At 41.3% G+C, this 15,817-nt stretch overlaps 1 protein-coding gene across 1 annotated transcript in view; it reads left to right on the forward strand.

The window, feature by feature from the left end:
• LOC122792978 (arf-GAP with GTPase, ANK repeat and PH domain-containing protein 1-like) overlaps positions 1-15,817 on the forward strand; it is a 2,685,441-nt gene that overhangs the window by 1,375,340 nt on the left and 1,294,284 nt on the right. The window lies entirely within an intron of this gene.

Here is a 15,817-nt window from a genome sequence, read left to right on the forward strand (position 1 = left end):
CAACTACTTGATCATGTCTCCCATGACCTCTTCTGAGCCTGCTGCTTTTCCTGAATTCATTTTCCTTAGTGCTGTTCTTACTTCTTCTAGAGTAGGCTCCTCTTTTCTTTCATTGTAGACTGTGTTTAGGACAGTACAGCTTCCATGTTGTTTTCTTCTTTCAGAAGCAGCTGGAAGTACTCCTTCCATTTCCCTTTAAATTCCTGTGATCTGGTGGACTTGCATCCCTTTTGAAGGGTAGCAGACTATCTTCTTTATTTTCTGTCTTTGCTTTGCAACCTGATTTCTTTATGCCATCTACCGAGTCCCTATCCAGAAGCTTCTAGAGTACCTGTGATGCTTGTGCTTTGGTATTGCGAGTATTCCTTCTTAGCCTAGTCCACCTTTTCTATTTCTCACTTCTTGCTGCACTCCTCCTTTTTTGATGAGTTCCTGGACTTCTGCATTCCACCATCAAGTTCCCTTATGTACCTTAGTTCACACCATCAAGTTCCCTTATGTACCTTAGTTCACACCATCAAGTTCCCTTATGTACCTTAGTTCACACCATCAAGTTCCCTTATGTACCTTAGTTCACACCATCAAGTTCCCTTATGTACCTTAGTTCACACCATCAAGTTCCCTTATGTACCTTAGTTCACACCATCAAGTTCCCTTATGTACCTTAGTTCACACCATCAAGTTCCCTTATGTACCTTAGTTCACACCATCAAGTTCCCTTATGTACCTTAGTTCACACCATCAAGTTCCCTTATGTACCTTAGTTCACACCATCAAGTTCCCTTATGTACCTTAGTTCACACCATCAAGTTCCCTTATGTACCTTAGTTCACACCATCAAGTTCCCTTATGTACCTTAGTTCATACCTGGATGCATATTTGTTCTGTATTCCTCACTCATTCTGTTTTGAGGTGCTGCCATTCTTCTTCAACTCCACCTATTTACTCTTATCCCTGTGTTTCTAGAGCCCTGAGTGTTTCTTGTAACGTTGTGCTTTCTCTCCAGTCAGATTTCAGATCTTCAGCCTAGTTTCTGTTGACCTTGGAGTCTTCCCTGACCTCTGCGTGCAGATGATTGGGAGAACCAGCGGTTTCTGCTATGGGCTGACTATTTCTCTGTGGATGATTTTGCAATCACTGATTACACCCCAGTCCCCTTTCTGTATTAGAAGGAAGTCTACCTGAGCTATACACTGGCCAGTCTTGTATGTGATCTTGTGGCTGTCTCTTTTGCTGAACCATGTGTTGGCTACCATCAAGCCATTTGCCAGACCAAAATCTTGAATTAACTGTCCCACTCTATTTCTGTTGCCTGAGCCATTTGGACCCAGGCAGTCTTCATATCCTGCTTTGTCTTTTTGTTGGGATATGTGCATTCAGGAACCCCATTATTAACACCAACTCATGTTGCCCTGCTGTATATAATAGCTCCTGTAACTGCTGCCTGATTGCAGTCTTCCTCACTATCACAACCGTACTTTGGGGCATCGGCTGAGATTATGCATAGTGCCCTATTCTTATATTGGAGTCTGATTGCCATGAGTCTTGTCACTAATTCTGATGACATCCCTCACTGCCTTCTGAAGCCTCTCCCACACTACAGTTCCTGCATCATTTCTAGTCTTTCCTCCCCCCGAGTGGTAGTGTCTGGATTCCAAACCACTTGGCTTTGCAGCACTGCCCTTCCATGTTGTCTCCTGAAGGAGGAGGATGTGCTGCCTTCTCCTTACTTTTGTGTTATCCGCTTACAATCTACATCCTGTCATTGAACCTATATTGAGTATAGCAATCCATAGTTCTTGTTTGACAGGTTGATTGGTTTTATATCCAGCTTTTTCTCAGCAGAGTTATCCTATGAAACCAAAGTAAGCTGAGCAACTGGATTTCTGCTGGCTAGTAGCTTATTGATTCAAGGCTGCTGAGTTTGTAGTGGGCACATAGAGCCCTCCCACCATTAACTTGGGTCCCTGACTTAGGTCTGGTCATTAATTCACAAGACCAAATCAACTAGAGCTAGTTTTTACACCATCCAATGGTTTGCCCTATCACAGTGTGCAGTCCTTGATCCATGTCCTCCTAACAATAGGGTAATTGGCATCTCTGCCCATAGTCATTGGTTTATACAACTCTTCTCCAATAGGCACCATATAGAGTCTGTACTACTAACCACAACTCCATTTTGGGTGAGTTTGAGGTGGTAACACCCAGAATGTTTTTAGGATGTGGGAGAAACCCCACTTAGACACAGGGAGAATATACAAATTCCCTACAAGCATTGGTTGGAGGGCAGAATCGAACCTTGTGCATGGGAGGTGAAGACCTTGTCTATTATGTTAACTGTGTCTCCATGTAATTACTCTCTTAGCTAACTGAAGGCAGGCTAAAAATACATTGCTCATACCTTCATGAATTTCTAGGCCAAAGCCGGTTGTGTTCTTGTTTTATTGTAACCCACCACACACACACGCTTGCCTTTTCAAACAGGTCATGAGGAAGAGATCATATGTCCAGTCTGGCTTACATGCCAATTTTCCTGATCAATTTAAATTTACATTCCCTGTTGAAATTTACCATCTTAGCATTTCATTGGCTCCAGGTGTTTAGACCAGGGAAATTTAGAAAACCTTGCCTGAGTTTCCCATTTGAAAGTTTTTTTCAGGATCTGCCTGTTCTGTAGTAAATGTTTGAAATTCCTTTATTGTTGGTTCAACTATTGAATTGCAGTGCCTAAACAGAGAATTGAGAGACTCATATGTGGCTCAGGAACTCTCTTTTTGGTGTCTTGGATTGAGAAAACTAGGTATGATCAGTCACTATAAAATAAATTAGGATCAGCAGCTTGTAGGACCCTGTTTGATTTTTAAAGGCATTGGCCTCTTTTATGTTAAATCTCATCCCTTTCCTGTCCATTGTCAACCTGAATGCAAAGATTAAGACAAGTCCACAGCGATTCCCGCACATTTTATTTGTCCTTTACCTTCATCTGTCCTATGCTGGGCTTTGACATCATCTTCACTTTGTAGTGGAGTCTGGCTGCTTGGATGCAAGATAGTATAGGTTTATAGGTGTGTACTAGGCTAATGGCCCTGGAGCCTTTACAAGCCTAGCCCATGGAAGTGCCCTGGCATCATGCAGCCCAATGTTAGTTCCCAGTGCCTCTATCAAGTAGAGCCACAGTTGTGATCCCTGGGGTGAACTTTCTGTTTGCCATCCACTCATCAAGATTTCTATTGAAGAGAGCCAGTGAGGTGGTGCTGTATTTGCTATACTGAAGCATTTAATGAGTTTGATTGTATACTTGGCTCTGCACCAGTTTAGGTTCTGGCACCGCACTTGTGTGTACCTCTCCATTGCATATTAGCCACCATCTTTTCTTTTTGTCAGTTCATATGCTGAGTTCCATTTATATAGGGGTAAAGCCCTCACTGTCACCCAGGTGGCCTTCCAAGTTTGAAATAGTGGTTTTAATATTAGAGCAGTTGAGAAGGGTTGTAGGAGGGTGAGAGTGAGTGGCTGATGGCAGATTGCTTACCTTGTTGAGAGGGCATGGAGTTTCTGGTGTGAGTGCAAAGGCCATAAGAGGCAGGGTATATGGATTTGGCACTACCAAGTCAGTGATGTGAGCCTTCATTGGGCATATGGATGGGAGCATGCAGACGCATGGTGAAAGCAAACTAGATCCATGAGTGATCATGTCTGCAACCAGTGGTGAGATTTAGGCTTAATAGATAAAGCCTTGTGGCCTGCATCTGGATGACACTATTGCAGGGGGGTGGGTACCATGTAGTTTCCCATGCTGGTAATATTTATGGTCCAGTCATGAGAGACAGTGCCATTCTAAGAAGGTATTAGTCAGATTGTCAGGCTTTTGGGATGACAGCTCTGCCCAAACTTGGTGACATTCAGAGGAGGATAGAGACAAGTGCTCAAACTCCTCCTTGGCTGCCTAGATAACTTCCTCTCCATTCAGCACTGTCCCCTCACTAACAGTCTAATTAATACATTGAAGCACTGGAGAGATTGGGAAGACTCAGGATATGTGGAGTATGATGGGAGACAATAGTTAGCAAGAGCAGAGGGTAAAAACATTCAGAAAAAAAATGTTCATTGCATTGTCTGTGCTCATACCTCATACATTCCATGAGAGAAACACAACAGTCGATCCATGAGTATTGGCCCTCAAATGCCTCCTCCGTTCTCTAAGTCATTATCTTTTGCCAAGCCTGAGGAGACTGTGGTTTCTGTAACATAGTCTTGAAAAGAAAAGTGAGTCCCATCCACCTTCCCACCCTTTGCAGACTGTGGATTACATCTTTTAAGAATCCCTGTATTCATGATGTACACAACTGTAGAGGCCTTTCATCTCTTGTCTTCCCTTACTAATCTCTATATTCAAGATATATACAGTGTAGTGGCTTTCGTCTCTTGTCTTTTCCCGTACTAGCATGTTGTTGCTGATCTTATAGAGCACTGAGATTATTACCTCATTGATGCTTGCTAAGATACCAGATCTGATGCCTAGAAACACAAATATTAGTGTGCTTTAGAAGGATAACCATTTCTTTCACCTTTCTTTTATCTTCGGAATGAATTTCACTTTTTAACAGGCATCCTTTGTCAAGTTCCTGTGTTAGCTTTTCTGCCATAGTAGACCTTTTTATCAGTCTTACCCAGAACTGCATGATCTAAGTTACTTGATTCGATGTTGTCTTTTCCATCCAGCTTCAACCTGTGAGTTATGCCATCCAACTTGGGTCTGAGGCTGGCCATCTCAAATGACTTCAGCCCTGGAGCTCTGCCTCTTCTACCCCATATTATCCTGCTCTCAGTTATCTATTCCAGATCTTATCTGCTGCCTTCAGGAAATGCAGCATGATTGTGAGCTCCTTTGTAAGTTTTTGTATCCTTTGTGATATTCAAATGTGTTTGCAGTTTTGTTTAGTAACTTTTCTTCTACCCTTTGTTAGTTTCTGCTACAGGTTAGGTTAGTTTAGTTAGGGTTAGGATTGGTTGGAGATTGCCAATAGTTTATACTTTGCCTAAATTTGTATTTTTTCCAGCCATTGGCAATTTAGTGTCTGGTTGTTTTTATGAGTTTCTAGTTTTCCCTTTTTGGTTATTCAGAGTTAAAAAAAACAAATCTATATAATTATAAATAATAAGGTCAGTGTTGTAATGTGCACAAGTTAGGAGTTAGGTTAAGTGAGTAGGTCTTTGGGTTATGTTTGTTCTTATCTTCATTGACTTTCTCTTTTGACATGGAGAGGGAGAAGGTTTTTAAGAAATGTTTGTTGTATAGCCAAAAGTTATCATCACAGGATGCACATAATTGGAGTGAATATTGCCTCAGCTTCTCCAGTCAAGGTAAGGAGTGCTCTAAGGACCCCAAATTGCAGGGCAAGGCCAAGTGGGACTGCAAACAAGCAACTCCTCCTCATTCTGACTAGCAGCATCTAAAGATCCAAAGACCTTTGGCTCCCACATCTGCTTTGGCACCAGGGTGGGTCATTCTTCTCAGACCTGGTATCCAACAGCTTCAACTTGGGGGAAGGCTATGTCCCCAGTTTTAAGTGTATCTAGTCCGTTCTTGCTAAGGGGACAGTCTCAAGTAGGGTTCATTCTCCCTTTTTACCTTTTACTCCTAGAGAGTTTCCACCAGAGTCTTCTCCCTCTCCAACTTGGATCTGAGCCTCTCTGGTTCAAATCCAAGCATCAAAATTAAATGCTGGTAGGAGGGGTTTCCAAGCTCTAGTCAGTAGCTGTGTCAGCTCAGTCTGCCATCTCTATAGGGAGCCTTAGGTTATCAGATTTGAAGCAACGGATGTGGTCCTTCTTGCAGGCCCAGATTCAGCTAGGTCTTATTCCCACTGCCTCATTTCCAGTACCTGAGAGGTTGGCGCCATTGGGTGTTCTTCATCCCTTGGGCTTTTTGGCTGCTGGGCTTGTAGATGTGGTTGTCTTACCTGCACCAGGGTCAGGTCCAATGGCATGGCCAAGTCAAGCTGCAGTCCCTACATTGGCCTTCTCAACTCTGATGGTGTCTGAGCAGAAAGTGCCTCGGACCTGAGGGTTAAGAGCTGAGGTCTTGGGGTTGTAATAGACTCTTAGAGTTTCTGAGTCTTCCCTCCCTCTCTGGCCCTCAACACTCCACAGTTCAGCTATGGTCCCAGTGTTGGGGCAGGTCAGGTTAGCTCTGGAGTCTGGAGGCTCCAGTGGTTCTTTGGATCCCAGGGGTATTGGTTCCTGGTGGCCAGCTTTGGTTTCTGCTTTCGCTGTCATAGAGAAGATGTTCTCCATGCTGCTGCAGATGGATTAGTCAGCATCAATTGGTAATCCTTCCCTGTCTTCATCTGGACCTGCTGACATGCATCAGTAAGTTGCAGGACAGTTCACACCTCCAGGTCTCCAGACCGCCCTGCTACCAGGGCACCCTGCCTCTTCCACCTCTCTCTAGATTCTCTGGTCCAGGAGAGTTATGCTAAGAGTCTTACAGAGGAAGCACTTGGATTTCATGGAGGAATTTCTCATGGAGGATACTGACCTCAAGGAAGGAGTGCGTTCCCTAAGCTCCCCCACTGGCATAGTTATGGTGTTCTTTCACCAGCATGGGGGTTGGACTGCTGAAGCCCCCTCTCTGGAGGAGTCAGTATTTTTGCAAGCTTTCGGTTTGTGCTCATCCACGTCCTGGGTTGTCTCACCTTCAGACCAGCTTTATCAACCTGATGTCTGAGAGGGCTTGGAGGGAACCAAATAAGGTGGAACCTATCCTCCAAAAAACAGATAAGATTTTGGCTTCCCCTAAGGCTTGACAGCACTAGAGTAGACGTCCTGCTGTTGATGCCACCTCAGTGATGGCAGCCACCAAATATGACATTTCAGAGGAAAATTCTATGGTCCATCCTCTGAACAGGGTGTCCAGAGCTTTGGACCACTTAGGGATATGTGTCTAGGCGTCAGCAACTTTCATGCTGAGAGCATTAAATCACTTGACACATTCGACAAGACTGCAGTGTAATATTGTCTCTGAAATGTCAAAGGTAGTGAAGCCGCAACAAGTTCTGGAGACTCAAAAGACTCTGGAGATGCAATTGTCAACTTTGCAGTCTGTTTCTAATATGTCTATGCTCCTGAGTGATATGCCCAGACAGGGAAGAAGCTAGCTGGAGTGAGGGTGATGAGTCAGCTGCCGGTGAAATTATACCAATAAGGGTGTGGGAATAGTGGCTATCGTCCACTACCAGAGTGCTAGTTGGGAAAAGCCTGGAATTGCAACCCTCTGCATAGGGACCAGGTTACATTTGCACAAGGCTTTGAAGTGTAACTGGCTGGCCAGTCCTGCCACATATGAGGTCCCTCTGCTGTTTGTGTCTTGCCTCCTCCAGCAACAGGCTGCTATCAGTCATCATGGACAGAAGAGACGGGTTAGTGTTGCAGAAGGGGAGGGTGGCATGAATAATTGCTGTAGCCACTTGTCCGAGACTAATGTTTTAAGTCTTTTGTCATATGTTGTATGTGTAGCAAATTAAGCATCATGCCGCTTCCTAGCCCTGTTCATTTCAAACTTCAGTGTAGCACACCCCATGTGGTTCCCTCTCTGAATGACAGTTTCTTGCATGTGGGGGCATGTTATTAATCCAAGTGATCATCCGTAAGCATGGAAATTTCTTTTGTTACATTTTGCCCCCATTGCCTGCTGGTCTTCAGTCCCCTCCTGTCCAGTTGGCCCTTTGTTTGCTGATTGATAATTTTAATTTACATGTCATATAGGGAAGGTACATTTTTTTATTATTATAAAATAACCACTCTCTAAAACAGAAACTTTTTTTGCAATGATAATTATTTGTCTGATTTGTTAAACCTCTGAATGTTATGATTAGGGCTGCGGTGCTGCATAATTTGTATGCAGTCAAGATTTTTTATATCTGATATAATTTTATAGAGATACAAAGTGCACTATATTGAGAAAAAATGTTTGCCATAGAAGTTTCTCTCCACTGGCCTGCAGTGATGGATCTTTCATTTGCTTCTTCTTTGAATGTAGGAAGCCAGAGTTACCATTTTTAATTTTGCTCTGACAGCCCATGATTTTTGTTAGTGGACATCTCTTAAATTATGTATGTATCTTATGTTTGAAAGAATAGTTTGTTTGCTTTTTGTTAAGACTCAGAGTTACAGTTCCAAGGTATGTTTTCTAGATGGTGTGTAGAATTTTTTTGTGATTGATGTTGTTGTTGTTGTGTCTTTCGGCTTATCCTGGTTAGGGGTCGAAAAAGCCTCGGAACTCCAGTCCGCTAATGTTTGGTAGTGGATTTTTACATGCCGAGTTACCAGCCCTGATGCACAACCTTTAACGAAGGCATGCCCATTCACGCATGCCTCCACACAGAAGACGCTCTAGCTGAGAATCGAACACGACAACGTCTTGCTGTGAGGCGACAACGCTACCGCAGCACCACAACACACATAAATACTGACTACAGAAAGTACCTAGGTTTACATTTTTTACTGACCCTGTAGCCTTATATCTGTGACATGTATACTTTTCTTATGGCTTTTGAAGTCTGAGATGCAGCGATTCCTCCCTGTCTACAAGATATTGTACACGAGGCGTGTACTAAAAGGAAATAATGTGAGATTTCACATATGCCAGACCTTGTATAGAGGAACAATATCATTAGGGTATTACTTAGATTTTGTTTATTTTGTGTCTGGCATTCCTGGATCTGTCTTAAAGTGAAGAAGGGCAGTTGGTGTTGAAATAGTTTCACTTTTGGGTTGATTTGTCCTTTATTGATTTTGGCAGAGGTGCATCAAATGAGGGCAGCTACTACAACAAACAAGTGCTTAGTTGCATGTTATATGGCTGGCATTTAAAATGGTGAAAGAAAAAAGAATCTACTCTGTTTGCTCTTATTTTGTAACATTTTATAACTTCTGTAGCCTTGTGCGTCAAAAAACATTGTAATATATTTTATTAATTTCTTCTGCATTGACATAATTTAAAATGCGTCCTCTGAGCCAAACCATTCCACTCAATTAAATGTTAGTATATTTTTTAAAAAAAATGTGTTATTTTGTGAAACATATTGTATAGTTTATTGTGCCAGATACAGGCACATGGGATTTGTTTTGTAAACTAGTCAGTTATTGTCTGCATCCAGTTATTATTACTTGAGTGCATAACATTTGCTTCCCCAGGTTGCCACTTCTGCCTGTGCTTTTCTAGTTGGCATAGTCAAACAGACCTTCATACTGCAATACTGAAAGAAAAACAACACACAGAAAGACACAGCAGAGATCAAATTCTAATTGTGCAGTAAAAACAGGAGCAGCGGTGCATAAGGAATAAGTATGGATCTACAGAATGGAATTCTGTTACTAGCAGTGACCTGATAAGTAGTGTCAATCTATTGTGTGACCTTTCCAGATTGATTCTTAAAAGGGGGGGGGGGTCTCAGAATTTAGGGAAAAGTCTTTCAGCCTCCATCAGTAAAACATTGAGAAGCACACAGAGCAGCTGATAAACTGATCTCTAGTGATTGTCACTAGGGCCTCAGTTATCCCACTTAGATGTTTGTGATGCAGTCAGTAGTAACTGAAAATTAATGAATTCTCCCTAATAATTAAATATGTGAAATCCAGATAAATTGGATTGATATTTTATGTATCTGTTTCTAATACCTGCATTTTTAGAGGTTACACTGATTTATCGGTGGTGATTTCATGTATCATGCGTGTGAACTGCACATTTAAACACTGAAATAATGAAAGTTATATACAGCTATTTTTAGATTGCTTATAACAGAATTATCCGATGGCTATTATACGTGTTTCTGCTTTCTTTATGTGTGGATACTAAGTACTGCAGAGTAAATGCATCTTGCCAGTTAGCATCATGTAAAATAAATATTAGAATATTTGTCTTTTCGGCTTTTCCCAGTTAGGGGTCGCCACAGCGGAACTCCGGTCCGCTAATGATTGGCAGTTGATTTTTATGGTGCCAAGTTGCCAGCCCGACATCCAACCTTCAACAAAGGCACACCCATTCATGCAAGTCTTTAGAATGCCACTCAACCGCGGGGAGGACATGCAGACCACACAGAAGGCACTCCAGCTGAGAATCAAACAGGAGAACCTGTTGATTTGAGGCAACAACGCTACCGCTGCACCACCGCGGCTTTAAAATAAATATTAGAATGATTTTCTAATTTTAGTTGTTTTTAGCAAGATTAAGGTAGGCTAAAGGATTGTGTCTTTAACCTGGGAAATGTGGATTAGATGGGTATTTTATGGGAATTACAAATAGAAAATTAAATGTAAACTATTAAAACACATCATAGTAATGTAGACGTTACATGTATGGGGTGATATAAAGGTTGTTACAGTAAAGAATTGTACAGATAGTGAATAGAGTACAAAAAAAAAAAGTATAAAAACATATTTGTTTGTGTCTTTCGGCTTTTCCCGGTTAGGGGTCGCCACAGCGGAACTCCGCTAATGATTGGCAGTTGATTTTTACGTACCGGCTTGCCAGGCCTGACGCACAACCTTCAACGAAGGTACGCCCATTCACGCATGTCTCCACGCAGAAGACGCTCTAGCTGAGAATCGAACTGGACAGCGTCTTACTGTGAGGCGACAACGCTACCGCAGCACCACCACCGCGGGTCAAATAAGTATAAAAACATATAAAAGTGTTAAATTAAGAAAATAACATTAATTATACTAAGCAAATAATGCAGCTCATTGATTTGTTTCATTATCCTGGTTGGCCCTAATATGCAGTGCCCATTTTTCAGGTAGGACCTGAGAAGAAAAGCTCAACAGAACTGTATCAGCACCAAAGTACACATTACAATTGGTAAATGTTTATTTATGCCCAAGTGTTTTTCTGTTTTAGTGGTGGAACTGTATGATTACTTTATTCAGCTGCTAATGATACTCCTAATAGAGTATTTCATATTTCCCAGTGGTTCTGCTGCCATGAAGTTAGTGTACCGTAGTAACAGGGATATGAGGGTGAAGTCCTGCACAGGAGTGTGGAGCTTAGTATATTTTAATTAAAGGAGGTGCGGGGAAGATGAAGCTACCACATAATAGTTGCAGAAAGGTTTACTTGAGAGTTCTAGTGCTTCCACTTTGACCATGATCATTTAAAGTTCTGTGCTTTTCTCATTATGTCTGTTTTTGGCACAGAGAGTCTTCACTGGTTAATAGTAAAAGCATCAGATTAAGAATTGCTAACAACCATTGAGAGGATGGTGATTGTTTGGAAACTTGAGTATTATGAGCAACATCTGAGAACATGAATTTCACTACTGCAGATATGCTGACCTTATAGATTGCTGTTTGGATGACTTCTTGGCAAACACAGGATACTGTAATTCTTGTAGTAGTTTTTTCTTAGTCACCCAGGACTCGTTCATCCAGTTATGAGGCTGGTTCTTTAACCCATGGTTCTTTATGCACACTTTTATATGAGAATCTTCTATTAGTGCTTACATTTCTGTAGTGTTTGTTTGGAGAATGTTTTGTATTTCACCTGGGCTGAGCCTGTAGTCGGTAGGTATTGATCAATGCACTCTGCCCTGGCAAACAAATTTAAATAAAATAAATATACTGTCAAATTTAAAGGTGCTTATAACAAGGTTCTGAGGGTGACAGTTTAGCACCCACTTGTGCTTTACTTCATGTCATTCTAGTATAGTTAGTTCCAGAGTTCCAGGAGTATATTTAGCTGTGGTGTCCATTTTGGCTGTCCTCTCTGTAGGCCCCTCCTCAATAAAACTGCTGTCACCCTTGAATGGAATGCACATTGTCAGTTACACTGTTTCCAAGAAATGTTCCTCTTTCTAGACTCTCACTAAATTTCATCTGGCTGGAAATAAGAGCAGTCATACCCATATCAGATGTCCGTCCACCTTATTTCTTGGGGTCAGACATATTTAGTCACAGTGTATATCACAGCAAATGGGGGTGGGCTCTTAGTATGCAGGCAAATTTATTTCTATTTAACTGAGCTCTGAGTAATATATTCTTTCTTTCTTTCACTGTGCAGTTCACTCTCAGCATAGGCATCTCCTTAGGCAATTCATGTTCTCGGCATAGACAACTCCTTAGGCAATTTCTCTGTATAGGTTTTTCTCCCATCGGAGTTATTCTCTTTTGGGTCTGTTTGTCTCCCCAACCAGAGGCAGAAAATTTTCACTCTTCTCTCAACTGTTCAGGGCCAGAACAGATGTGACTTTTTTCATAGTTAGTGCTCTGTTACCTCATATTCCTTATCTTCTTATCTGGAGCTCAGCTAGCCTCGTGGTATAGTAAGTCCCATCCCACATTCTTCTAAACAGTCTTGTTATTCCACTGTTTCCAAATACATTGCCTGCCCTTGTTTGAAGCTGTCTTGCAGTCATAGCTTCCTTCAGGTCCCTTCACCCATTTCTCATGTCTCTAATACCTATAGCATGATTTCTTCAGCTCTACTCCAGATGTCTGCAGTGAGGTAATTGACCTATGCAGAAACAGTTCCCCCAAACAGTTTGATACCAAATGGGCAAATTTCCTTCAGTAGCTTAAGGATAAAGTCGACTTCCCAGGCAGAGTTAAACCAGACATGGTACAGTAGTACACTGTGCTTGTTTTAGTGAAGTCACAGTTTTTCAGTGATTCAGGTTCACTTGTTAGTAACATTCGGTTTTTACAGTAGGATGGATGCTCAATGTTTGACATCTTTGCAGTTTTTAAGAACTTTTAGAAAAAGTATTTTTCAGCTAAAGCTGCCCCTACCCCAGCCAGTATTTCTGTTCCTCGGCAAATCTCAGTTTTGATTTGAAATAATTTATTATTCCTTTATCTAAACCTCTATCTATCTATAACTCCTGAAGGGCTGTCATTAGTCTGAAAGTTTGTATAATTGTAAAATGAGTATTGGACCGATAAAAGGCACGTCACTTCTGTGTTCCAGTGACTTTGTTAGTGGACCAGTATAACATTTCTTAATTTTTTTTTCTGTTTGAATCTGAGTTCTGAATTTCTTAATTTCTTTTATTGGAATGCTTTATCAGCCATTACTTCTGTCTAGCACATTCTGGCACTGGAGCCATTGTCACTCAGGTCAGCTTCAGTGTTTTCCATAATGATATAATTCACCATCTTTTCCCTTAGTTTCCTGAGTCATTTTAGTTGGAAAATTTAACCAGTCTATTTGGTTACAGCTTTTCTTTTCTTTCCTAAAGCACAACACAAAATTGTCCGTCCCAAACAGTTAAGTTCAATTATTTTAACTTCAGATGTAACCTATTAATAATATTTAATACTGTATGCTAAGGAAGCACTGAATCATTGTAAATTACATTAACATTCCAAAATGCAAAAAGCACCACTAACCTAGCAAATATAATTTAACTGTGAATAATTGTCCTGCAATATACATAGTATTATATCTGTGCATTTAAAGCTACATGTAAATAAATTTAAAACTTGGGGTCAAACATTTAACTAGGTTTCATTAACAGTAGCACTTGGAAGCACTTGGATTTCATGGAGGAATCTCATGGAGGATACTGACCTCAAGGAAGGAGTGGGTTCCCTAAGCTACCCCAGTGGCAAAGTTATGGTGTTCTTTCACCAGCATGGGGGTTGGACTGCTGAAGCCCCCTCTCTGGAGGAGTCAGTATTTTGGAAGCTTTCGGTGCATGCCCATCCACGTCCTGGGTTGTTTCTCCTTCAGACCAGCCTATCGACCTGATGTCTGAGAGGGCTTGGAGGGAACCAAATAAGGTGGAACCTATCCTCCAAAAAACAGATAAGATTTTGGCTTCCCCTAAGGATTGACAGCACTAGAGTAGGGGTCCTGCTGTTGATGCCACCTCAGTGATGGCAGCCACCAAATATGACATTTCAGAGGAAAATTCTATGGTCCCTCCTCTGAACAGGGTGTCCAGAGCTTTGGACCACTTAGGGATATGCGTCTAGGCGTCAGCAACTTTCATGCTGAGAGCATTAAATTTCTTGTCTCATTTGACAAGACTGCAGCGTAATATTGTCTCTGAAATGTCAAAGGTAGTGAAGCTGCAACAAGTTCTGGAGACTCAAAAGACTCTGGAGATGCAATTGTCAACTTTGCAGTCTGTTTCTAATATGTCTATGCTCCTGAGTGATATGCCCAGACAGGGAAGAAGCTAGCTGGAGTGAGGGTGATGAGTCAGCTGCTGGTGAAATTTTACCAGTAAGGGGTGTGGGAATGGTGGCTATCGTACACTACCAGAGTGCTAGTTGGGAAAAGCCTGGAATTGCAACCCTCTGCATAGGGACCAGGTTACATTTGCACAAGGCTTTGAAGTGTAACTGGCTGGCCAGTCCTGCCACATATGAGGTCCCTCTGCTGTTTGTGTTTTGCCTCCACCAGCAACAGGCTGCCATCAGTCATCATGGACAGAAGAGATGGGTTAGTGTGCAGAAGGGGAGGGTGGCATGAAAAATGGCTGTAGCCACTTGTCCGAGACTAATGTTTTAAGTCTTTTGTCATATATTGTATGTGTAGCAAATTCAGCATCATGCCGCTTCCTAGCCCTGTTCATTTCAGACTTCAGTGTAGCACACCCCATGTGGTTCCCTCTGAATGACAGTTTCTTGCATGTGGGAGCATGTTATTAATCCAAGTGATCATCTGTAAGCATGGAATTTTCTTTTGTTACATTTTGCTCCCATTGCCTGCTGGTCATCAGTCCCCTCCTTTCCAGTTGGCTTTGTTTGCTTTTACATGTCGTATGGGGAAGGTACATTTTTTATTATTATAAAATAACCACTCTCTAAAACAGAAACATTTTTTTTGCAATGATAATTATTTGTCTGATTTGTTAAACCTCTGAATGTTATGATTAGGGCTGCGGTGCTGCATAATTTGTATGCAGTCAAGATTTTTATATCTGATATAATTTTATAGAGATACAAAGTGCACTATATTGAGAAAAAATGTTTGCCATAGAAGTTTCTCTCCACTGGCCTGTAGTGATAGATCTTTCATTTGCTTCTTCTTTGAATGTAGGAAGCCAGAGTTATCATTTTTAATTTTGCTCTGACTGCCCATGATTTTTGTTAGTGGACATCTCTTAAATTATGTATGAATCTTATGTTTGAAAGAATAGTTTGTTTGTTAGCAGTTGGCAAACAAATTAGTCTGATGACAAAACATAAATTCAGAATACAATAGTTTAGCTGTCCCCTTATTCAGGTGGAAATGAATTAGGTTCCGCTGAAAATATGACAAGAGAAAGCAGAAGTTCTAGTTTAATTTGATGAGAAGTTTTGCCTGATGTTGCTGTTTTATTGATGACCTTGTCATTGGGACTTTTGTCCTGTGTTTTTGAGAACTCCTCATTATATGGAAGACTTGAGTTACAACATTTGACTCAAGTCATTTAGATTGTATTACTTCCTGCAAGAAGATGTAGTATAGCTCTGAGGTTGGTAACTTGTGCTTTACATACATTTCCCAAGCATTATAACTTAGATGCCACCTTTAAATAAGTAATCTGTTTATTCAAAGCTACTCTAAATAATATGCTGCCTGAGGTCACAAGCCAGTGACTCTGTCCTGCTAGTTTCCTGATGCTCAGGAGTGTCAGAGTCATACTATTGCTCATTAATTCCCTCACTATAACTTTGAATTTTATTTTGATGGCACTCTTGCAACAGGGTGGGTTCCTTTCTCCTCTCTCCAAGGACTTCATTCAAAATTATTATAAATTGTCCAAAACTTTGCATTTTTTAATAATTTTGGTTGTTGGATCATATACTGTGCCCTGAAATTAGGAAA

This window comes from Protopterus annectens, chromosome 2.part0, assembly GCF_019279795.1.
Source record: "Protopterus annectens isolate FY-2018-M chromosome 2.part0, PAN1.0, whole genome shotgun sequence".
In the NCBI taxonomy this organism is placed as follows: domain Eukaryota; kingdom Metazoa; phylum Chordata; order Ceratodontiformes; family Protopteridae; genus Protopterus; species Protopterus annectens.